The sequence below is a fragment of the Malaclemys terrapin genome, chromosome 3 (genome assembly GCF_027887155.1).
Source record: "Malaclemys terrapin pileata isolate rMalTer1 chromosome 3, rMalTer1.hap1, whole genome shotgun sequence".
Classification (NCBI taxonomy): Eukaryota; Metazoa; Chordata; order Testudines; family Emydidae; genus Malaclemys; species Malaclemys terrapin.
Genome location: NC_071507.1, coordinates 51,456,219 through 51,481,580, shown reverse-complemented (window position 1 = coordinate 51,481,580; position 25,362 = coordinate 51,456,219). Strand labels below are relative to the sequence as shown.

The 25,362-nt window shown below is 46.7% G+C and overlaps 1 long non-coding RNA gene across 4 annotated transcripts in view; it reads right to left on the bottom strand.

Annotated features, from left to right (window-relative positions):
• LOC128833971 (uncharacterized) overlaps positions 1-21,208 on the bottom strand; it is a 59,579-nt gene extending 38,371 nt beyond the window's left edge. The window contains exons 1-4 of one of the 4 annotated variants that reach the window (XR_008444368.1): positions 21,144-21,208; positions 20,212-20,305; positions 6,522-6,736; positions 4,468-5,331 (exon numbers count right to left, since the gene is read on the bottom strand). This is a non-coding gene — a long non-coding RNA (uncharacterized LOC128833971). Of the gene's footprint in view, positions 1-4,467; positions 6,737-18,671; positions 19,105-20,211; positions 20,306-21,143 lie in introns of those variants that run through there. The other 3 variants (XR_008444367.1, XR_008444366.1, XR_008444365.1) reach the window with 3 other exon arrangements.
• Positions 21,209-25,362: the final 4,154 nt, after the last annotated feature.

Below are 25,362 nucleotides of genomic sequence, written 5' to 3'. Positions count from 1 at the left end.
TTCTTGTATTCCAGATGCACGTCAGGTGCTTTCAGCCCTTTTTTAAAGGAGGATTTCTATATGGGACCCATCCCTTGTCTATAGGCCTCTCTCATTTATTCAAGCCACATATGTTCAGCAGCCAGAATTAACCCTCCATTTTCAAACGTTAGCTGATACTAGCTTCCAACAGGCTGATTTTTCTGTTTGGGGGAATGCACTGAAGATGCACATGTACAGAGTCTGTCAGGAGAGTTCACCTAATCGTTAAGTTGGAATATACGCTATTTGCACTGTGCTGTCCATGGGCCCAGCACTTTCCTATATAATCACTGTTCCTCCAATGAGGATAAATGGCTGCTTCTGTTTCATTACTGTCAAGTGAGTTATTAAAGTGCCATTTATGTCTCACGCTGCTGACAAGGTACCTGCACATTCCTCTTCTCCTAGAGTTGTATCTAATTACAGAAGCCTAGCACAGAAGGTGGTTTACCAGGCCAGGTGTTACTAGCATCTTGTGGGCAAAATATTTTCTGGGCAGCCAGTTTTCCTGAACTGTGTGTGATGCACTGATAGCGGGAAACACCCATTTCCTAATGTCCCTGAGGGTGAGATTTCCGAAGGCATTAGAATGATGGAAGTGATTTAAAGTAAACTCAGGTGAGCTGCTTTTAGGAAACTCATTTCTGTGGCAGTGCATGCATGGCTGTTGTAAGGAAAACCCAGAGAGTGCAGCCTACCAGTGCCAGTCCTGGTTGCTTTAGTACTCTAGGCAAAGTGATGATTTCTCTGCCCTCCTCCATCCCTCCCACCCAGCTACAGAATCAAATCCATACGGAAGGCCCCTTTCCAGAAGTACATGCCATGTGCTGGTCAGCCATGCAGTGGTGCCGTAATAGGGGGGCCAAGGCCCTCCCACTTTTTGAAAGTGGGGGGACCAGGGCCCTCCCACTTTTTGCCAGGTTGGACCCTGTTCCCCTCCCCCCCCCGGCCCCACGCCCCATCCAGGCCAGCAGCTGGTGGAGCCTGGCTGGGGAGCCCGGACAGTTGTGGGAACTGCGTGGACCCTCCACCTGCCCCATGGGTCCTCTGCTCAGGTAAGTGGAAGGTCCATGCCGTGGCTCCTCACAGCTGCCCACACGGCTCTTGCCATAGGCGGTTGGGGTAAGAGCCACCGTGCGGGCAGCTGTGGGGAGCCTGGGTCCCTCCACCTGCCCTGGGTCCTGGCCCCCCACTTTTGGGAAGGCTCTGCCACCCCTGAAGCCATATGCACCAGGGATTCTGTTTCCCACATGCCCCACCCAATGATCTGTGCTGTTGGCCACTCTCCTGATATAAACATGGTGCTGCAAGGGCAGGATTCTGGAGCACATCTGGAAACCATGACTCAGCAGAAACAGATGCACTCTGGGGAAGGGGTGGGGACACCAGACAGGCAGAAACGCTGCAGCCAGAGAAGAGCGATTTAAGACTGGTGAGTCACCCGAGTGGTCCCAGCGCTTTTCCAACAGTACCCTCCCTTGGATGTGGTGTCCTAGGCAGCTGCCTAACTTACTTTGCACCTAAAACCACACCTGCAGAAGAAGCCATTGTGGTCATCCTTTATGCTGCGGGGCAGAGTCTGCCAGCCTGAGCTGTCAAGGACTAAGGCACACCTGGTCCACTCCATTAGGAGCTAGCATAACACAGAACTTTTCAAGAAACGTTAAGAGTTTGAAAAACAAAGTTTGTACTTTTGCTGTAAAATGGAACTGCTCAGAATGAAATGAGAATGGATTTGTTTGACTGAGGGCCTGGGTGCACTCCTGATTAATCTTTCCATTGATTTCAGCAGGAGTTGGGTCCGATCCCAGTCAGATTATTGTTTAAAAAAAGCTGTTAGTCCCCTGTGCCTGATTCTCTTCTCCTCAACACAACATGTGCCTGTCTGTCTCCCAAACAATCTCCTGGCAGCTCTCCCTGCGTCCTATCCATCTAGGTATTTCTATAGCCCTCATCACTACAATATCTGTGCACCTCCAAAGTACTGGAAAACGAATATCACAATAAGCATCTCTCTCCTTTCCCAGCCTGCAAGAGAAATAGGCACAGTTTGTAGGGTGTGTGTATGTGTGTGAGAGAGAGAGTGTGTGTGTGGCTGTGTGAAGAAACGGAGATGAATCTAAGTCAGAGAAATGAGTTTTGTGTTTAGCACAGCAAGGGGTTAGTTCTGTAGTCACGCTGATCTCTTGCGGGAGTTCTACAAACAACCTAAATAGACCCTCTATATTGATTTTCATTTTCCCAGCACTGTACTAACTGAAGCATCCGCACTACCCACAGCCACAAAGGAACCATTTCCACAGGCCTCTTAGGAAACTTCCCAACCTTCAGTCTGAACTCTAAAGCTAGAAGGTCTGAATTTCCTCAGTGGAACGTGCAACAGTGATTGCAGGGGAGGGGACTAAGGTAGTCATTTTCAGTCATGAGACCGTTTCCCAGTGAAGGCCTCTTCCCATCAACCCTCCATTTCTTTCTGCCGCCTTGCCTCACTTACACAAAATGGGTCTGAGGCCTGGTCTCCTCACAATTAATTTTAGTGATGGTGACAAGCAAGTCCTGCATAGGCGTACTATGTTGCTTGGGGAAAGCGTGTACAATAGGGTGCCTGGGTGCCCGGTTTTCTAACACCCGGTCGAAAAGGGAGCCTGGCAGCTGCAGTCAGCACTGTTGACTGTCCGGTTGGCGGTGCTGCGCAGTGGTGCTGGCAGGCTCCCTGTTAGCCTCCGCGCCGGGCGGCTCCTAGGAAGCAGCCAGCATGTGCCCCCTCTGGCTCCTGCGCGTAAGGGCAGCCAGGGGCTCCGCACAGGTGCCCCTGCCCCAAGCACCACCCACGCAGCTCCCATTGGCTGGGAACCGTGGCCAATGGGAGCTGCAGGGGCGGCGCCTGCAGATGGGGCAGTGCACAGAGCAGCCTGGCTGCACCTCTGCGTAGGATGGGGGATATGCCGCTGCTTCCGGGAGCTGCTTGAGCTAAGCGCTGCCCCAAGCCTGCACCCCGACCCCCTCCAGGGCCTTTGCCCCAGCCCTGATCCCACTCCAACCCTCTGAAACTCTCGGTCCCACCCTCCTGCACCCCAAACCCCTCATCCCCAGCCCCACCCTAGAGTCTGCACCCCCAGACAGAGCCCTCACACCCTCCCGCACCGCACCCTGCCCCAGCCCAGAGCACCCTCCGCACTCTGAACCCCTAAGCCTGGAGCCCCCTCCTGCACCCCAAATCACTCATCCCCAGCCCCACATCAGAGCCTTCTCCCCCCTCGCATCCCAACCTACTGCCTCAGCCTGGAGCCTCCTCCCACACTCTGAACATTTCATTTCTGGCCCCACCCCAGAGCCTGCACCCCTAGCCGGAGCCCTCACCAGCTCCCATACCCCAGCCCCCTGAGCCAGCCCAGTGAAAATGAGTGAGTGAGGTGGGGAGAACGAGCGACAGAGTGAGGGAGGGGAGATGGAGTGAGTGGGGTGGGGCCACAGATAAGGGGTGGGACATGGGTGGGATCTCAGAGGAGGGGCGGGGCAGGGCAGGAGTGTTTGGTTTTGTGCAAGTAGAAAGTTGGCAACCCTACCAAACACTGTGCTGGGCTAGATCTTGTCTGGGAGCATGGGCTTCTGGGAGTGAATGTACTTCGTGAAACTGTCACATGGGGGTTGGGGGGTTGAATGCAGCATCTTTTTCCCTTTGGCAGAGCAGCCCAAGGGGATGCAAGCAGAGGAGAGCCAGGAATTATTCCCAGTGCTACTGCTGTCTTGCTTTTGTGACCTTAGGACAGCTACATAATTTGCCAGTGCCTCAATTTTCCTAACAATAGAGATATTTGCTTACTGTTGTGAAACACGGAGATCTTTGGGTGAAAAGTGTCTGTTTCACTGAAGGTTACTAGAATGGCAGGCAAAACACACAGTTTTTCCTATCCGACAGATGGTTACCACTTCAAATAGAGGAATCTGGGCTGTTTCTCCTAACTTCAGTTATCTCCCTCTTCGTTTTTTCCTTTCTGTTCTGAAGAACAGCTCCCCTCCTGTAATACCAGCCTGGATTTCTTTAAATATAGGAGTAACACAGTGAAATATTACTCAACCATGAAATATTATTCTTCAAGGTCCCTCTCTTGAGGTGTCCCCTTCATCACTTGTACATCACAGCCCTCATATGCCGCTTTTTAAATGTAGGCTCTAACTTCCTTGGTGAGCTGACAAATCATAGCCCAGGGGTCGGCAACCTTTCAGAAGTGGTGTGCCGAGTCTTCATTTATACACTCTAATTTAAGGCTTCGTGTGCCAGTAATACATTTTAATCTTTTTTAGAAGGTCTCTCTCTATAAGTCTATATATTATATAACCAAACTACTGTTATATGTAAAGTAAACAAGGTTTTCAAAATGTTTCAGAAGCTTTATTTAAAATTAAATTAAAATGCAGATCTTATCAATTTAGTGTGATCCTTGCCCTTGCTTTTCCTTGCTGAGTTTTCCAATGTCTGGCATATATTTGGATATTTTAAGCTGCACACAGGCTTCTGAGTGATCAGTTGTTAACTGGCTGGCAGGAGGTCAGCGGCTGGAACCCCAGATCGGCAGCTGAGGTGAGCGGAGCTGGCAGCTGGTAGGGCAGAGCAGGGCCAGAGGCTTGGACCCTGTCTGGCAGGGGGCCTGCGTTGGAACTCCAACTGGAAGCAAGGTGAGTGGGGCTGTGGCAGGGACCCCGGCTGGCAAGGGGCCAGCAGCCAGAACTCCAGAGCAGTGACTGAGCGGCTCAGCCCACCGCCGCTCTGGAGTTCCGGCCGCCGGCTCCTGCCAGCCGGGGTCTCAACCCGCTGCCAGCCTGGGGTTCCTTCACCCAGGCCAGCAGCAGGCGCTGAGTGGGGCCGGCAGCGGGACCCCAGCTGGGAAGGGGCCAGCAGCGGGAACCCCTGAGTGGCGGCGGGCTGAGTGGCTCAGCCGCCCCCGCTCTGGGGTTTCAGCCGCTGGCTTCTGCCAGCCTGGGGTTCCTTCACCCAGGCCAGCAGCAGGCGCTGAGTGGGACCAGCGGTGGAAACCCCAGAGTGGCAGCAGGCTGAGCCGCTCAGCCTGGCACCATGTGCCATCAAAAATCGGCTTGCGTGCCACCTTGGCAGGTGTGCTGTACATTGCTGACCCATCATAGCCTAATAAAGCTTGCTAGTGCATAGGAAACATGCATTTCTTCTCTGCAGTGACTAGAAGAAGGTAACTCGGTGGCTATGGTTTCAGTGGAGAGCTCCTTCTGGAAATCCATCTGGGGACTTGTGGTAGCACTTCACCATAGAGTTTTGTTGGGGTGGGAATCTCTGGACTGAACACAAATTACAAGTCAATGCATTAACACCCACCACTTCTTCAGAGTCTCCAGATGTAATCAGATTGCATATTGTTCTGGCAAGGCAAGGCATGAATCATAAATTGCACTAATGTCTTTCTGGTGATCAGGGGCTAGGCGATGAGAAGGGAAGCAGTCATGAATTGCTGACAGACTTACTTTCTGCCGACTTCATGAGAAGGGAAATAAAGATACTAAACAGACGAATCAGAAATGTTCTGCTAAGAAAAGGAGTATTGCATTTTCTGTCCTCTGGCATCTAAGCAGAGACAAAGCCTAAATACTTGTGAATCAAAGTTTTTAAATCATCAGATACCACCTTGTCGACTGGGTTTGTTTCTAGTGTGTGTATTATTACAGGGAAAAGAAATGATTGTAAATGGGAGATCATTCTTCTCATTCTCCACTAAGGCACTGGCTGCATTGCAGGCTATTTGGCAACCATCTAGACCAGTGTTTCTCAATTGGTCACAAAAGGAAATTGAGGGTGGGAGTGGGGAGTCTGAGGCATTGAAAATGTTATTACAATCTAAAGCAAAGATGATCTTGCTTCCCCACTCCCCACACACCCTTGTCCTTCAAGGTCAATTAGCCTCTGTCAGCATCTCAAAACACCCACACAAATATATTATCTAGGCTTATTGTTATCATTGATGTATTTTTTATTCTTTTACAGTAAATGTAAGGGGGTGTCACAAAATGGTTTTGACTTAGAATAAAGGGTCACTACCCTAAAAAGATTGAAGAAATTGATCTAGACAGCTATCGAGTCTCTATTACAGAGAAGCCTGAATCAAGCACATAGGTGCAAAAACTCCCAAGGTTTGTGGTGGTTCAAAATCCCAGTCTAAATACTGAGACTTGGAGCACATCTCCAGCCTTTATTTTAAGCCAGAACAAAACCAAGTGTTGCTGTTCACGTTGTGCTGCATGCACTCTGCTATCTTCACTGTGACTGATACTCCCGTGGCAGAGCAAAGCTTACAGCAGAGCTAGGAGTTAGATGCAAGACTCTAGGCCCTAGCATCTTTTTTCCAAAGGGAAGCCCAATTTTAATATGTAGACCAATCAAATATGGTCATCACACCCCATTAGTTTATATATCCTGGAGCTGGGAAGGTGAGGGACCCAGCCAAAGGTTCCGGGATTCAAACAAGATGTGCTACCTTGTCATGCCAGTGACAGACCGTCAGCAGGAGGCGGGGAGAACTCCAACAGGAGGGTCACAGAGAAAGAGAAGCTGCTTCTCCAGCACATAGAGTTGAGCTCACACCTCTCCAGGCACGCTCCTCCCCATCTCCTTGTTGCAGAATCATAGAGGAAAATGAAGAAGCCAAAGTTTGGAGAGTCGCATTTTCTTGAATGAAGAACTTGGTGAAGTCTGAGAACCACAATGAGACTCATTTACAAAAAACTAACCACAACCATGTCAGAGCAAGAGCATCCATGTATGAAGCCAGAAAGTGCAATCTTTGTACACAAGAACTGTAGCTGGGCTCTGAATAAATCCCAGGGGTCTTCAGCAAGGCTCCTCCTCCACCACTGTCTCTAATGCATATTGAGTATGGGCCTGTGGAGGGCCTACCTTGGGGCACCAGAGGTGCTCCCCACGCAGAAAAAATTAAAATAAAATCAGAGTAAAATAAATCCACCTTCAACGCAGCTTTAGGTGCTATTCACAGCTGTCTGTTCTAACCAAATATCTCTTCTGTGAAGGATCCAGGTGGAGGGAAGGGCCCCAAATGCTCCAGCAGGACCCCTATGCTGCAGCACTGAGAGCTACTTCCCTAACGGCCCTGAGGGCTGAGCACATGGAGAGCTGAGGTAAGTTACAGGGCCCTACCTAAACTGTAGACTTAGACTACAGGGGACTAATTTAGCTTATCCACGAATAGCAATGACTGCTGCTTAATCAGGCCAGTGTTCATTGCGTTGCTTGAATGCTTCCCAAAGTAGTTAGTGGTGTCTGACCCAGTGTTATGGGTGAAACCCTAAACTGTGGCCTACTGGTTGATTAGAGAAGAATAAGGACTAAAGAAAATGGAAATGTGGCCAGTGTCCCTTTTAGACTTGAGTTTTTATACAATCCAGTATTTTGTTGTTTAAAATCTATAAACTTTTAAGTGGCTTCACCTTACCCAGTACAGCCACTTTATCAGCGTAACAGGCTATCCCTGGGCTGTGTCAGTTAAAAGGATTGTGGTGCATTCCTCAGGTGCCATAGGATCTACACTAAATATGGTAGAAAAATTATAATATCCTGGCTGCTGGCTGGTTCATTGTTCTTCCTTAAACCTCTTATTACTACACAATCTAACGGCACCCCGGCATCTACACGGCAGGCTTTAGGACCATAGTCTATCAGGATAATCTCCTGAATTTATTTTACCATGATTCGGTCATACAGAGAAGATACCAAACTGTTTTAACCATGAACTTTACAGTGCTGCACCATCAACAAAACACAGTTGGTCCCACGCCACCTATACAGCTAGTAACAAACCCATCCTCTAACACAATAAAAATGTCTGTATAGCCAGACCCTTACTCACTGTGAGGTACAATGCAGGCAGGGGGCAGCAGGCAGGCCCATTGTTTGGACATTGAAATGGCTGACTCCGCCCCGAATCGCCTACCTCTTCATGGAGATTCTAGTGGCTTATTAGAACTGTTTTCCAGCCACCAATTGAGCATGGCATAAACATTGATCTCTATCCCCTAGTCTGAAGGGTAGCCTGTTCCTTCCCCACAAGGTGTACGGTACATGTTGTTCTGGCTGCACACATGTCCTGCTGAGGAAATACAGTCCTACTGCCAAGTCCTCTCAATATTGTAAAATTCCCAAACCCAGTCTAAGTCTGAAAATAGACCGTGGCTGTGAGCAAATTTCCTGTTTTTTTTACCAGCTCTCTGATATGTGTGTGTGTGTGTGTGTGTGTGTGTGTGTGTGTGTTGGTGTATGAATGAAGTTGTAGATTTTTTTTTAAGTATCAAGAAGGCGCATGTGTATATATTCGAACAAGAATATTATGAATGAGTCTCTTCAGAGAAGAACACTGATGAAAAGGACACTGTTAGTACAAATGACCACAGAAATATGAGAAAATACTCTAAAAGGAAACAAGGGGGAGCTGGGTCCCATTTCCTATTGACCAGTATTATTTTATTTTTACGTTGCTGGTAAATAGGAAAGATTTTCCAGTTTTAGCAGAACGCTGAAATAGGTAGTGTTTGTCTTGGGTGAATGTTCTTCTTAATGTGAACTGGAGTGATGGTGAAATCAGCTGTCGGTGAAGCACTTGTATCTCATACACACAATAGGTATGGCCAGGACCATGGCGGTGCTTGATACCCAACGCGTGTGCCTCAACGCATTGAGGAAATGGATTTTGACCCCACTGAGAGGGTACTTGCATGGCCCCCCACTTCTATAGTAGCTGACCACCTCACAATCTTTAATGTATTTTTCCTCATAACACCTCTTTGAACCAGGGAAGTAGTATCCCAATTTTACAGATGGGGCACTGAGGCCTGGAGAGACTAAGTCATTTATCCAAAGTCACACAGGAAGCCTGTGGCAGAGAGGGAGATAGACCTTGGGACTCTCCGGTCCCATGCTCACACCCTAATCCCTGGACCATTCTTCCTTTCTCATTCATTCCTTGATCTATCTGCTGAGACTGGAACCAACTGTGGTGCCAACAAATGCCAACAATGGGTTTTTGAAGGTGAGCGCTTGATCCTTGGAGACAGGCCAATACTACAGTGTATATTCACTCCTTCTCCCCTTTGGAAGAGGAGATTTCTTACTGTAACTGGAGGATTTTTGAGATTGTGAGGTCCCTATCTTTGTTCTACACATGGGTATGCATGCGCGCCATGCGCCTGAATTCGAAAGTTTCTCCAAGCAGTGTCCGTTGACTCATATATGCGCGGTATCTCTCCTCATGCTCCCAACTGAGGGCATAAAGGGCAGTATAGGTCGACATCTCTCCAGTTCCCGCTTACCGCAATGTAATCAAGTCCGAAGCAGAGGGGAAGGAGGGCGCGTGGTGGAATACAGATAAGGACCACACATCTCAAAGAACCTCCAGTTACAGTAAGTAATCTCCTCTTTTTCTTTGAATGCTGGTGCCTATGTGAATTCCACATATGGGTGACTTGTGAGCAGTGATTGGCATGGAGGTGGGTGCGAGGAGGCTGGTGGCAGAGCTGTTTGTAATACAGCCCTTCTTATTCCTGCATCTGCAGTTGTCGCTTGAGTCAGGGCATACTGTGCAATAAAATGTGTGGAAAGATCGCCAAGTTGCAGCTTTGCAAATCTCCTGCAACGGGACATCAGATAAGGATGCCGTGGAGGTTGTTTGCGCTCACGTGGAGTGAGCTGGAACACTCTGATCAGGGGGAATGTCTGCTATCCTGTAGCATTCTAATATGCATCCTGAGACTTGCGTAGAAATTTTCTGTGAGGATATGGCTTGGCCTCTTGATCTTTCTGCTATGGCGACAAAAAGACTGAGACTTTCTAATGGGCTCCAGTCAGAACTGGTGTTACCAGCTCAGCGTCTTCCTCCTCGTACACCAATGGAACTGGCAGACAAGAGGAGGAAGAGCAGTAGGACTCCTGCGATGGTGCTGGGGCCCCGGTATGGCCAGAGGAGAGACCTATTTCTCCCCTTGGGAAGGGATACCAGGAGTCCCAGCCTGGGGATGGGGTCATAGCCAGGTGGAGAGGGTTACCGAGGCTCTGTCTGAGCTCCTGAGCCAGGTTGGAGACATTGGTGGGACTATCTTCTCTGAGTCTGATGATGGTGCTGTTGGTTCCCGGAGGCCCCCTCTGATGGATAGATAAGGGGAGTCTCTCCTGAAACTGTAGCAGTGATTCATCCTCCTGGGTAGGAACCTCCCTGAGAACCATTGGATCCGACAGAAGTGGAAACTGAGGATGGGGAGGAAGACCTCCTTCAGTGTCAGAAAAGTCTCCATACGGGCTGGAGTCTGCAGGGTTCCCATCAAGACACGGAAGGAACCCAGTTTGACTGCCATAGCTGGCTGTTCTCCATATTGCCAAAGCGGTACCTGTGGTTCATCTGGAGCGTGGATGGGATTGGCCTGTCTGTATGCCCTGGTACCGTGGTCACTGTCTGATTCCTCTTCTTCACCTTCCCTTCCAGTTGTGGGGGGCCTTTGGCACCAGTTCCATGGTATCCGTGCATGACATTTCACCCAACCTGGCACAGCTTGGGAGGGGAATGCGCTTCTTGTGGGCAGCCCACTGTGGGGATCTGCCCTCATGCTCATGAGAATGTTTCTTACTCTCATGGGGAGCCCTGTGTTCTTAGTCCTTGGGCTTTGGGACAGTGGCTGCGCTCCATGGCTCGTGCTCGGAGGGGCACTGCTGGCCAGCTGAGGCCTATGTAGAAGGGGTCTTCCTGACCAGGATCAGAGCAGGACCTCATCAGGTGCTCCCTCAGCCTGAGCTCTCAGGCTTCTCTGGTTCTTGATGGGAAGGACTTGCAGATGATGCACTTCACAGAGATGTGCACCTCACCCAGACAGTAGAGGCCCCACTGATGTTCGTCACTAATGGAAAAGGAGCAAGGGCAGGAGACACAGTTCTTGAAGCCTGGGACCCTGGGCATAGTCCCTGGGGTAAAGAGGGTTTCCCCCCAACTGGAGGTGGGGAGTATTCTTACACTATACTAGACTATGTATACAACAAAGATTTCTAAACAGCAAATATATACAAAAACTCTTTTAGAGATTAGAAGAGCGAAGGAGGACAGGTTCCGACTCAGACTATGTGGCGGTGAGAGGGAACTGGAGAGATGTCAACCCACACCGCCCCTTCTACACTCGATTGGGAGCATGGGGGAGATACTGCCCAGGTGCGGGTCAATGAACACTGCTTGGAAAAACTTCCAGCTTCAGGCACATGGCGTGCATGGTACCCATGTGTAGAGTACACACAGGGACCAGCACTGGAAGATGAAGCTTCAGTTATCACCAATGTTACCATTTTGTTCTGGTTTTTTACTGTAGGCTTTAACACTGAGGATATTCTTCTGGCAACTGAGGGGTGGATCTCAAATGTTCGGAATCTCTTGAGTCTAACACAGGACTGGAGATTGTATGGAGACAAGTTCTTCTCATGTGATTTGTTACTTCCATCCCCAGTCAGAATCTGGGAGAGGAGAACTGCACACACACAGAAACAATGGGGGGAAGAGGGAGGAAAGCTAATTGATTTTTTTAAAATGTTAGAAAAAGTTCAGCTTGGGTTCATGACTGTGACACCTGGGTGAAGGTTCAGGGACTGAGAGGAAGGAACTCCAATTTTATTTAAACTAAACTGGCTCTACTGTGCCTCACTAGAGTCTGTTCTCCAGCAAGTCTGATTCCAAATTATTCTTAAATTGAATTTTGAAGATACAGGCTAGTGAATATTGTCACTCTAGTTAGCTTTGTATTGATCTATATCTTAATCATCTCGTCTCTCTAGATGTGTCCCTACAAAGTGCCAAGCACCACCTTGGAAGTGTTGGGCGCCCTCCTCTCCCATTGGCTTCTGCTCAGCAGAGGAGCTGGCTCAGCTACAGGTATCTGGCTGGGAGGGAACTTGCATGTAACCTAGTGCCATCAGATCCACTAGAAATGTCAGGGCTATTCTTTCATTTTAAAAGAGCAATGGCCTGTTTTTCAAAGTTGCTAGTGCCTGCAGTGACTTCAGGTGACATTGTGAGTGCTCAGCACTTCTGAAAATCAGGCCCTAAGTTTCTTGCTCCTTTTCTTGCAACTATAGGCTTCAAACTGGAAACCCAATTGAAAACAATGGCCAAGGATGCCTTGATTTTGGGGAGGACCCCAGCTCAGTTTGCAGCTGTGACAGAATACATCCCTCAATAGTTACACTCAACACACACTTTTAAAATAATCTTTGTACATACTATGCCTGGTAAGGTATCATTTGAACACTCATAATTTGCTGGTCAGTATTGTCCTGATAAAATATGAGTGTCAACATTGTATGTGAAGTTATCAGATTCCTCTGTATGATATTAACACACATTCCAAACCCCACAGCCCTACCCAGGCAGAAGTCAGGTCTGTCCTAAACAAAGGAAGGAATGTGTGCTTGCCTTAATTTGCATTTAAGGTAAAGAGAGTCATCAGTAGGGAGGGAAAACAAAGGAAGTTCAAACAGGTGTGGGGAAAAAACCCAACAGAGAACATCCTTCCACATCGATTCTTTGTCTCCTGGGTCTCAGCTGAAAATGTTTTTCAAGAAGAGGATGACTGAAACTATAAAAATGAGGGACAAACATTCTAAGGCACATACCCCCTCTCTCCCTGACCACCTCATTCTCTGTACCTGAGAAGACAAAATGAAAAAGCCATTGGACTCTGGGGGATTGCTCCTGGCCTGAAAATTTGGTCAATAATCTGCTGGAGCATGTGGTGAGAAAGTTTGCTTTGCAACTAAGTTAGTTTCTTAAGTAGATACTAGTAAGTGTTTTATCTTTATTTTTCTTGTAACCATTTCTGATTGTTGTGCCTCATTACTTATACTCACTTAAAATCTCTCTCTTTGTAGTTAATAAACTTGTGCTACTGTTTTATCTAATCCAGTGTGTTTAAGTTGAAGTGTCTGGGCAACTCCATTTAAAGCAATAAGATGGCATATTATTCCCTTAATATATTTTACTGACCAGAAGAGTGCAGGGCAGTACAGGTCATACATTTCTGGGGGAAGATTTGGCACTGGAGTTCCGTTGGGGTCACCCTGCGGTATAACCCAGGCTGGCGAGATACAGTATAGCTGGCAGACTGCAGTTACACACAGACGTTCAGGGTATGGCTTGCATGTTGGAAGGCTGTTTGTGAGTGGTCCAGGTGGGAGCTACTACAGCAAGGCACTGTAAGACACCCAAGGTCACAGGGCAGGGGTAACACAGCCCCTCACTACTCTGGTTTGTGCCCTGGTATGTCACAGCAGCTGTGGCAGTGCGAGCCCCAAAATTTAGCTTTCAGAAGGGTCACTGTGAGAGCTAATTAATGAACCTTGAGACCTCTTGACAAAAGAGACTATAAGAAGGCTCAGCTTTGTACTAGATATTTGCCTGTCCTCTTATTTTCTCTTTAGTTTGATATAACTTCCCCATTGTGCTGTTGCTCTCACTCACTCTCCATTTAATTCCCTGATTGGCATTTTTTATTGTTTTGGAAAAAATGGCCTCATTTTAAAGTAGCCCTTTGATTGCTGATGCATTTTTAACATCCTTGAGCTCTCCAGTCAGAAGTTTGGAGGGAAATAAGACAGACACTCCCCTACCCTCAACTCTGGTCTTTCAAAAGGAGCTCCCAAACAGGACTGAGCCTAGAACAGGCCTAGGATCTGCTGCTTTGAATTAGGTCCTAGGTCCTTCTCCTCATTTTCACTACTCCTCTTTTTACTCCCTTGCAGCTTAACCCCCCAGTCCCAGGCATGCACAGGGAAACATTTCCAAACCCTGCAATCAGCTGGGAGGTAGGCAATGATGAAGATTCTTGTCACAATTTATAAGCTGGGTGCTCTGAGGTGCTTCCATCAGCAAGGCCTTCACCCCTTTCAGTTTCTCTCTTTAAAGCCCTTTCTCACACTGGCTTGCCTCAGGAACGCTGGCAGTGTCAGCTGGAAGCCAGACTCCGTGAATATGTGTCACTGGTTCAAATCTCACCCAGGCAGGTAGTGACCCAAAGGGGCTACTCTCTGAGTGTTTAATGGCTGCATGTACTGGTAGTCCCAATCAAGTGCCTAGTGGACAGGTGTCTGCATCATGCCAAAGCTATTGCCGTCCTAGGTGCCAGCTTTAGAAAGCACCAAGCCTTAACTACCTTATCATCCCTAGAAAATTGTCCCTGCAGGCCAGGCTAAGGCAAATTGGTGGGCAGCATGTGGAGAATTCACTCTGTTATAATATATGGAGATAGGTATATCTCATAGAGCTGGAAGGGACCCTGAAAGGTCATCGAGTCCAGCCCCCTGCCTTCACTAGCAGGACCAAGTACTGATTTTGCCCCAGATCCCTAAATGGCCCCCTCAAGGATTGAACTCACAACTCTGGGTTTAGCAGGCCAATGCTCAAACCACCGAGCTATCCCTACCCCCTGTTGCTGAAGTACTTTAATTCTGTGGATAAGTAGAGGACTCCAGTCTCCCTGGTGATTGAAATGCACTTTGAAAAAATCTTACAAGGTAGAATAAATAGTATTAGCATCTCAGGGGAGTTTCCATTTCTTCCCCTTGGTGGTTGACACTCTCTCTCACTGTCTAAGGGAGGCAGCATGATCCCCTGAATGGGGGAGTGGATTGGGAAATGAAAGCTGAGTTCTAGTCCCACCTCTGCCAGAAATTCGCTGGGTGCAACCTCAGACAGGTCACCTCCCTTCCCTATACCTGCGTTCCCCCATCTGTAAAATGGAGGATAATCAAATGCACTCACCTTTAAAATGTACCATGAGCTCTATTGATGAGAAGTGCCACATTGGTGCTAAATATTTGACTAATAACACGCCATATCTCAGTACTAAAATTCAATTGCCAGCTCATTGTTATGAACAGTGATGACAAATGTGGACTGAAATTCTCAGCCTTTTGTCAGCATTACAATTTTGTGAAGCTCAGACACATTCTTCTGTGTTCTGAAAGCCACTGCCGCATCCGTGTCATTTTCTAACAATGTTCCCTATTTGGCTCCATTGCAGAGGACATACATTTGCCCTCTATGCTGTAATTCACACAGATCTGAGGCAGACTCATATTGCCCCCCTCATACTGTGAGAGCCTGGGTGAGGCATACAGGTGATCAAACTAGAGGTATGATTGCTCATGAATCTACATCTGTGTGTAACGCCCATGAACTGGCCAACAGACAAAAACTCGAAACAAAGCGATACCATTCAGCACACGCTAAATAAACAGTGCAACCCTCTTTGATACTTATTAATGTTTACATACCACTGCTTTATGTAATTATTATTACAATTTAAAATCCCAATTTCCTTTCTTTGGACAAAATGTCTAAACAGGAAAGAGCTAACCTTCCTGTTTGGAGAATTGCTAGTTTCAGAAAGAATACATTTTTTTCCTCCTTACTTGCAGTTTTCAAAGATTTTATTTTTAATACAAATGGAAAAGGCAAACAATAGGCTGAGAGGAAGGAAAAGCCTACCTCTAAAACAAATGGGCTCTGCTATGACTAGATAGTCAAACTTTGCACTATAAAATAACTCATGTCATACCTGCAGTGACTTCTGCATATTGGGACAGGAAAGACTTATTTTTAGCATGCAACACACTAGGCATGTGCAATATAAAAAGCAAAGGGAAAGTAAGATGGGGAAATGCCCCTTTTGTCAATTTCTGTACAAAGGGAAAGGCTTGACCATGTCCTGGTGACAGCTCTTAACCTTGGTAAAAGTATGACTTTGTTATATGTTAAAACTGTGGTGCCTAAGGTGTACCCACGAAATTTAACGCAATGTACTTTATGGACTGGTGTTTTTGTGCATCACCGCACGGCTGAGAGGAATCAGAATATCTCAGCTGATATTCCTTAATACTCAACAGCTACAAGTCATTCTGTTTTAGCTCAGTGGGCCCATGCTTCTGGATTAGAACGAGCAGAGTTCTATCCTTGCTGTCAAGTATCGGGGGTAGCCGTGTTAGTCTGTATTCACAAAAACAATGAGGAATCCGGTGGCCCCTTAGAGACTAACAGATTTATTTGGGCATAAGCTTTCGTGGGTAAAAAAAACACTTCTTCGGATGCATGGAGTGAAAATTAACACATTAATTAATTAATTTTCACTCCATGTATCTGAAGAAGTGGGTTTTTAACCCACAAAAGCTTATGCCCAAATAAATCTGTTAGTCTTTAAGGTGCCACCGGACTCCTTGTTATCCCTGCTGTAGCTGTGAAGTCCTGTAGGATCACACTAGGGGGCAGCAGAGACACAACTTTGAAAACCCAGCTGTTCAGGACATCCTTACAAGGGGCAAAACATCTTTTTGTGCAGGTAAGCAAAGGGTTAGTAACTGCATGTGCAAACAGCTCTTGTGCACACGTGGACAGGCTCTTTTGCAAACTCTGAGGTGTGTTTGAATATAGGGGGTGACTTGAGGTATTGAGATTTACAAGTCTAGCCCTCTGGAACAGCCATAGTAGACTTGGTAGAGGCCATCAATTGAAAATGGCTCTGCTGAAGGAGACTTAATATTGTTGCTTCTCTGTCGGGTTTCTTCTTTCTAATACAGGAAGAATGCTTTGCTGTTTTACTTAACATCAAATAAACAGTACGAAACAAAGGTAAAGAATCTAAACACATTCTGAAAGCGCCCCCCTCCACATACCCCCTCTTTATTCAATGTACAGGGAGTGTTGTATTGTGAGTCTTGTGATAGTTAGTGTGCTTCTGAAAGCCCCAGCTCCTGGATTTCTGTAATTATGTGAGAATCTCCATTGTCATTTTAAAAAACAGTTGGTTTCAAGCCCTCGAGTTGCATAGAAAACCTTGAAAATGTAACCTGAATGCAATCTAAAGGCTCAGAAACCAGAAGGTAAATACAGTGGGACCTAATTTAAAAAAAACCTCATGATTTTTAAGCCAATCGCATGGTTTTCAGAGGCCTGACTCGTGATTTTTGAATGCTTGGGGTTGGCAACAATTGCAAACACTTGCTACCAAGCATAGTGCTTGCTACGAATGATCATTATCCCATTGAACTCAATCCATTTACTCACCATATTAATGCACTATGCTTAGTAGTGTGTGCAAGATTAGGCCCTAAGAAGGTATCGTGTCTCCATTCTTTTTTGCTTGGCAGAGAACCCACTCCTGGTTGAGAGAGTCCCATTTAACATGACATGGTGTTTGGAGAGCTCTGTGTACCCTCCCTGCCTTATAGCGAGCCCCCTGGCTTCTGAGTTTGCTCCTTGGAGTTGTTTCTCTCCCACTTGCAGTGCATTTCCCTCCTCTCCCTGCAAATCTCTTACCACTCTTCTGTGCTTTGCTCTTTGTGCAAAATGGTAAGTATTTTGCCAGATACAGTTCCTGTTTTGATGATTAAACTGGGCAGCATGAATTCACAGTTCCAAAAGGAAAGAGCATGTTAAAGCCACAGTAAAATAATCCAAGTGGCATGAAAAGATGGTGGGAAACGTAATCTGAAACACAGGCATTCACAGGCACTGGCAGGGAGACTCAGCAGAGCAGTAACGCTGAAAGAAACCCAGTTGTCAGCAAATTAGATGAGTTTGCAATGTGACACAATGGCCAAAAAGGGAATATGGGTCTGAGCAGCAAACATAGAGCTCTCAGAGTGCAGGCAGGGTATTGCCCCTCTTTATGGTCTTGTCTGTGCTTGTATTTTTTCCTGTCAGTGGCCTCGCACCAGTGCAGCTCCCCTGGTGATAGCAATGATAGAAACCATTTAGGCTGAACAAGGAGAATACTTCCTAATGGTGGATCTATTAAAATGTGGAACAGTCACCCATGGGAAAGTGGCAGAAACCTCCATCACTTGGGACATTTAAATTGAGATGGGAGAAAATACAGTAGAGGACAGTTCTGTCCCAGCCAAATGATGGACTGTATGACTTTACAGTGATAGGTCTTTGCCATCTCTAGTACCTGGGGGACAAATTCTTTCTGCTGCACTTCAGCAATCCCAGTGACTTAAATGGGGTGGTACCAATGCATCTGAGAGCAGTATGTGGCCTTGTGATACCTTGCCCTGTACATTATGCATACTGGTGGACGAGGATTCCTGGCTTCACCATATTATACCTGTACATTATACATATATTTTGCTGATTTCCTTCAATGGCCTCAGAGACTCTGCCTGGTCCTGGGACAGGCCCTGGAGCCAGGACTCCTGGATTCCAATCCAAGCCTTGCTAAAGACTTCTTGAACAACCTTGGGCAAGTCACTTAACCTCTGTGTCAATTTATAATACCAGAAAAATACTTCTTCCCCTGGCAAGGATTGTTTATAAAGCACTTTGCATGGGGGATGTTCTGAGTTTGTGTAGCACACCTCTATCTGCCTCCATTTGTAGTTTATGGAGGTGAGTCATTGTCCTCTGAATCTTCTCTGTGCTGCTGCTGCAAATAAATTCAGCGGCTTCCGCCATAATAGTCAGTTTTAGAGCCAGTGTCACACTTTACTACCCGGCTCTGGATGCTCTCCAATGACTTAATGTCTTTCATCAAGCGACGTGAGTAAAACTGATGAGTGTATCTTTAACGAAAGAGCCATAAAATTCTAATAGAGCAGTAATGTTCCTAGCAAGTCTAAAGGGACTCCAGTCAATAGTTACGGGGCCGTGGCTCAATTTATGGGCTTAATTCATCAAACATAGTCATTCCCCTTTTTTTGTGCAGGATGGTCTTGGTGGTTCCTGCTAGAAGAGTAATATAAAGTGTGCATGGACGGCTCTTTCTTGACAATCCCCCATGCCTTTGGGAGGAGTAGGAGGAGGCTGCACACAGGAGTTGATCAGGGGCCCCTGTGAGCAGGCTGATGTGGTCTCCCCTTAGAGTCTTCTCGCTGTAATGGCTGCAGGTCCATCAGCCTGGGAAGCTGTATTTGTTCATAGGGAGACGTGAGGGGCTAAAGCCTGCAGTAGTTTGAGTGGATAGGAAAGGGGAGTGTTTGGCTTCCAATGCTGATAGCCCAGAACTCACGTGCAACTTTCTCGTAACAAACTAGCGAGGAAATAAGTATTAGCATGACTTACTGACTGTGAAAAAAGAGAAACTTTAAAGCAATTGCTTAAAATATCCTGGCATCAGCCACTTCATTTTTGGAACACCCCAAGGTGCAAAGACTTTGTCAGGAAAACGTTTCTGCTTGGGGTATAGTATACAATTCAGAGGGGGTGGCGGAGACCAAAGAGAACTGCCCTGGACTGACGCGGAGTTACAGCCCAGGGGAGGGGCAGGGCAAAGGTGGCTGTGCTCTAATTTACAGCACCCTCCTGAGGGCTGCTTATGGAATGCGCCACAGTTTGGAACAGCTCAGAATCTCCAAAGCAGCATGTGCTACAGCTACCCCCTTCAGACCCAAGCACACCCCTTGCACTGAAGCCTATGAGTGGCCAAAGTAGGGCTGCTTATGCTAGCCCTATGCTATGCCTGTGGTGGAAGAACTTCTCTTCCAGCTCCTAGTAATGCATTTCAGATGCCTGGGGGAGACAGAATCTATCCCAAGGGCGTTTATCTTCTCAGGCAGTTCTGAGAAATGTAAAAAGTCTTCTTTTTCTAAAGCCAGCGTGATAAGTAAATCCATGTGCTGTGTATCCACCTCTGACCTGCGGGACATGCACAGAGATGAGACAATCAAGAATCTTGCACTTCAGAGAAGCTGAGAAAAGATATGGAAAGGCTCTGGTAGGTCCCATCCATGTCATGTCCGCACCTGCCAATTGTTATCTGTATTACTATGGCACCTAGAAAACTTTATCCGGGCCCAGAACCCCATGGCACTAGACGCTGTATCAACCCAGACCACAAAGATACTCGCTGTCCCAAAGAGCTTCTAATCAGAACAGACAAACAGGCAGAGGGTGGGCAAAGGGGTAGAAGCACAAGCCTAGTGAACAGTGGGATGGCTGCAACGGGCAAGTGACTCAAGTGCTGGGATATTCTTATGAAAAATACTTTTTACAAGTACGTAACGTAACTGGAGATAGCTCTGAACCAAATCCAACCCCCAAATTTGACAGGGTGTTGGAACAGAAATCTGAATATGAATTTCTCAGATATCTCTACAATGGGCTGATCCAAATTCCCAGATCCAACCCTTCTACTTACCCACCATCTGTGGGAGTTCACAGACCAGACCTGGATATGAATTTGGTGGTACAGACTCAAACTTGCTCCTAATACTTGAGCTGGAAGTGAAAAGCTGTGGGATAAGGGAGAGAAAGAGGAATGGCCTGAGCACGTGAGATCGCTGTAGTCAAAGTTTGATGTGAGACGTTTCTTGGCATAACGTCTACCTCACAGGGACGCCTGTAAATATTTCAGTAAAAAAATGGTCAGATGTGTTTAGGGCATTACAAGAATGGTATAACTAACACAATGAAGTGTCGGCACAGGCTCTGTAGAAAGTACAAAGGGTTTTGGGATGGGCCAGAGCAGCAAGTTCCTTTTCAAGTCTTTTTATGTGGCACGTTCATTATGAAAAGTCTTCAATCCTACATGTAAACAGCTACTGTGCAATACTTTTGACTAGGAACAATTTGCCTAAATCCTAGATGTTATCCAGTCCAATCATGCCCCCTAGAGGATGATGAGCCTAATTCACGATCTACTTTCACCAATTTTTTTCTCACTGACAAAAATCCTCTACCATCTGGTCTACACATAGGTTTTGTGCCAGTATAACTGTCAGTTAGGGGTAGGGTGACCAGATTTTCTGATTTTATAGGGACAGTCCCGATTTTTGGGTCTTTTTCTTATATAGGCTCTGTGACAGTGTACCCCATAAGGCTTTATGGTGTGTGTGTGTTTGTGTGTGCTTATAAATGTATGTATGACAAAACTGGAACATGTTTTGTGTTGCCTGTGCCATGTAACATATCTCTGTAAAGGTTATGGTCCACTATATCTATTCATCCTATTTGTACACATATTTTCTACTTGAGGTTAAGAATATGGGCTGTATACTTGCTTGGTTTCTAAGTAAGCTTTGTGAGGCATTTGGTCAGTTTCTTTAGGAAGGAATTCGCAAGGTTAAGTACCTGATCAGGAAGCACTTGGGGAACAATGCATCTTGGAATGCTCCAATACACATACGAAGTCTTCCTGGAGACATACAAGATACCATGTGGGCACATAGGCGTGCGCAGCACATTTCATTAGGGTGTGCACCCAGGGAGCCCCACCCTAGCCCCGCCCCCACCCTGCCCTAGCCCCGCCCCTGCCCCATCCACTCCCTCCTACTTCCCACCCCCGACTGCCCCCCCTCATAACTCCCAACCCCTCCTGCTCCTTGTCCCCTGACTGCCCCCTCCTGAGACCCCCCCCACTGTAACTGCCTTCCTAGGACCCTACCCCCTACCTGTCCCCTGACTGCCCTGACCCTTAATCACACCCCTGCCCCCAGACAGACCCCCAGGACTCCCATGCCTATCCAACCGCTCCCCGTCCCCTGACTGCCCCTGAGACCCTCTGACCCATATCCAACCTGCCCGGCCCAGCCCCCTTACCACGCCGCAGCTCAGAACAGAGTCCCCACCAAATCCCACCCCCAGGACATCCCCTTGACCAATGGCGTGATGGCACTTACAGGATGGGTGCAGAGAGCACCAGCCAAGCTGGAGCACAGTGGTGGAAGAGTGCTATGACTGATGTAAGTCAACAAAGGTCACGTGTAGCGCTGGGGAGGCGGTGATTGGCTGGGCGGGGGTAAGAGGGTTCTGTGTGGGGCAGTCTGGGTGCAGGCAGCTCAGTGGGGGATCTGGATGTACAGGGAGATTCCAGGTGCAGGGGTAATGAGAGTCTGCAGGGGGGACCAAGTGAAAGTGGTTGGAGCTCAGCGGGGGGAGGTGGAGGTGGAGGTGGGGTTCATTTGGGTGGGGGTCTGGGTGTAGGTGGTTGGGGCTCAGTGGGGAGAGTGGCTGGGGGGGCTCATCAGGGTGGTACAGATGCAGGGGAGGTGGGGCTTGTCAGAGTGAGGGTTGGAGGGGCCTGCTTAACAGGGGAGCCCCAGCTGCCAATGGTGGTGAAGTGGCCTGCCCGGGCGCACTTCAGGCAGCAGCTGATCATTCCCCCCAGGGCTGCGGGTTCCCTGTGACCCCTTCGTCTCCCCGCACCAGCCTGGACTTGGGAAGAGAGACGGACGGAGGCAGCCACAGGCAGCCTGCAGCGAGCACAACAAGAGTTACTAACTAAGGCGCCGCTTTTAGAAAATGTGCTGCGGGGAAGCAGCTGCTTCCCCTGCACCCCGCTAGCTACGCTACTGTCTCCACCCCCCAGAATACTGGAAGGAAACTGGAACAAAGGACAGTAACTACAGGGGGTGTGAGTGATTGCTGGACCCAGGCTAAAAGGAGATTAGCCTGTAAAAGCGAACATTCTGGAACTGGTGGGGATCTTATCTGTATTCGGTGTTTGATTAGACATAAATTTGCGCATTTTATTTTATTTTGCTTGGTGACTTACTTTGTTCTGTCTCTTACTACTTGGAACCACTTAAATCCTACCTTCTGTATTTAATAAAATCACTTTTTTCCTTATTAAGTAACTCAGAGTATGTATTAATACCTGGGGGAGCAAACAACTGTGCATCTCTCTCTATCGGTGTTATAGAGGGCGAACAATTTATGAGTTTACCCTGTATAAGCTTTATACAGGGTAAAACAGATTTATTTGGATTTAGACCCCATTGGGAGTTGGGCATCTGAGTGCTAAAGCCAAGCACACTTCTGTGAGCTGTTTTCAGGTAAACCTGCAGCTTTGGGGCAAATAATTCAGACCCTGGGTCTGTGTTGGAGCGGACGGGAGTGTCTGGCTCAGCAAGACAGGGTGCTGGAGTCCTGAGCTGGCAGGGAAAACAGGGATAGAAGTAGTCTTGGTACATTAGGTGGCAGCTCCCAAGGGGATTTCTGTGATCCAACCCGTCACAGGCTCCTATTACCCCCCCATCCCCTGTCCCGATTTTTCACACTTGCTGTCTGGTCACCCTAGTTAGGGGTGTGATTTTTTTTTTTAAATCAAAGCTTTTATATCAGTATAGCCCCTAGTGTGGACACAGTTATATTGGTATAAAAGTGCTTCCCATGTAGGAGTAAGCTGTACTGGAATAAGCACCTTTATATCACACTACGGGATTGTACTGCATTAACTTTACCAATGTGTATCTGTGGACAGATGAGGCCTAACTGACCAATCAGTTTATGAAGCAAAGTCCATCCTCTGCCTCTTCATAACCCAATAATGGAAGGTTTGTTTCTCCCCAGCCCATACTGATATTTTTCATTTTGTTCATTGTAACTGAATTAATGTACAAAAATACACAACACACACACTCTTTGAAATGCTTCACACTCAAAAGAAAGGCTTAGTTTTCATAACAATGCCACCCAGGGTCACACTGCCATTGTAATGTACCCTGCAGACTGGCCAATCAAATCAAGCGCTTAGAAATATTTACTACAGAAGATAGTAAGCATAACCATGCCATAAAGACAAAGCTTCCTTTTAATACTTTGGTCTCACCTCAACATAAAACATTGGTAAACAGCTCAGACGTAAGGTGCCTATTAGATTTCACTTGGGTTAGCTGCTGTTCATTTAAGCACAAATTTTTGTTGCACAATGTTATAATTTTTGTAAAAGAATTATTATTTTAGACTGGGATTTTTCAAAGGCTCTTATGGGAAAGGCGGCTCTAGCCCTCCTGAATTTGAACAGGATTTGGGCCTCTTAACTCTCTCTGACACATTTGAGAACCCCAGCCTTAATTCTTATGATGCTGATATCATGTAAACTGATCACTTCTAAAATTTGGTTTTCTAGATGCATACTGTCAGTTCCAGGCCCTAGTGAGTCAAGCCGACTATTTCAACAGGAGCAGAGGCAGCTTCAGAGCTGATCAGGAAAAAGATGTGCAGACAGTTACTCAGCTGATACTGAAATGATCTTTATTTCCCCTTCTCAGAAGGTGGGTGCAGACTGGAAATGCCTGCTTCAGGGAGGTCTGTAGAATGCCTCTTGACTACAATGCTCATGTCAATGAGGTAGTTTGCTGTTTGAAATATAGTAAAGTAGGTGTTGTGATAAAGTAAGGAGCTCCACATTCCATCCAATGCAAGGCATTCCCTTACAGTTGCCTGCAGAGTAAGGTAGACTATGCAGAAGACTGGCTTCAAGTTTGTTCTGTGATTTGGGAGTTCAAATCTCTCTAAGGTCTTTATCCACCTCAGTCCTTGATGCAGCTAAGCTGAAGAATCTTCACATGAAAACAGCAGCAGTTGTAACTTAGGGCAGTTACAGGAATAGCATATTAGGGGATGCAAAGTCTACGGTATGTAAAAATCCAGGGCTTTGTGTGTGCCAGCTAAATCTGAGAGTCCTAGGCAAACTGTGTTTGTTGTTTTATCACACAGGTAAAAGTAAACATGAACTATACTACAGCAATTACAGTGGCAAAAGGTGATACACTTCATACTCTTTGAAATTAGTGCTAAAAGGTCATAGAGCTGAGAAAGCACAAGGTCCAGGAACAGTTCATCCAATGAGTGCATGGCCAAGTGGGGCTATAAATGTAGGGTTATACACACTATCCTCAATCCACAGAGGCTCTCCCTTTGACGGCAGCGAGATATGTGCCCAAAGATCAAGATTAGACTATGACCTTCATGTAGTGTCTAAGCTTTTAGTTACCACTATATATTATTTGTTCAGTGTCTGCTATAAGTAGGCTTGGCAGAATTTGTTTTTATAATTTCAATGGACAATGTCAATATTTATTTTTAAGCATTTTTTCCTATTTTTATCCATTTAAATTTCCACAGTAGTGGGAAATTGGCGGGGGGGGGGTAATCAGACAACAGGGTGGGGCAGACAGTAATTATTTAATGACAGGAGACACTGATCTCAAAAAATTAAAGCTTTATAACTGTTCAAACACAAATTGTCAACATCACATATCGAAATATACAAAGTAAATATCCTTAAATCAAACTCTATTAAGTTCTTAAGCAGCATTTTTCTTTCTTGGTCTATTTCTAAATGTCATTTATTATTACGGAAATGTTGGGTTGGTTTGTACATGTACGGTGAAATTGATGTTTAGTGACATTTACTGATAAAAATGTGATCCTTCCAAGCCTGGCTTTAAGGAAGAGGTAAAACCCCCCCTTAAAAAAAAAAAAAAAAAAAAAAAAAAAAAGAATACTATGTGGTGTGGCTTTACAAAATGATGATGTTCTGTGAAAAATGGTACCCAATAGTGGG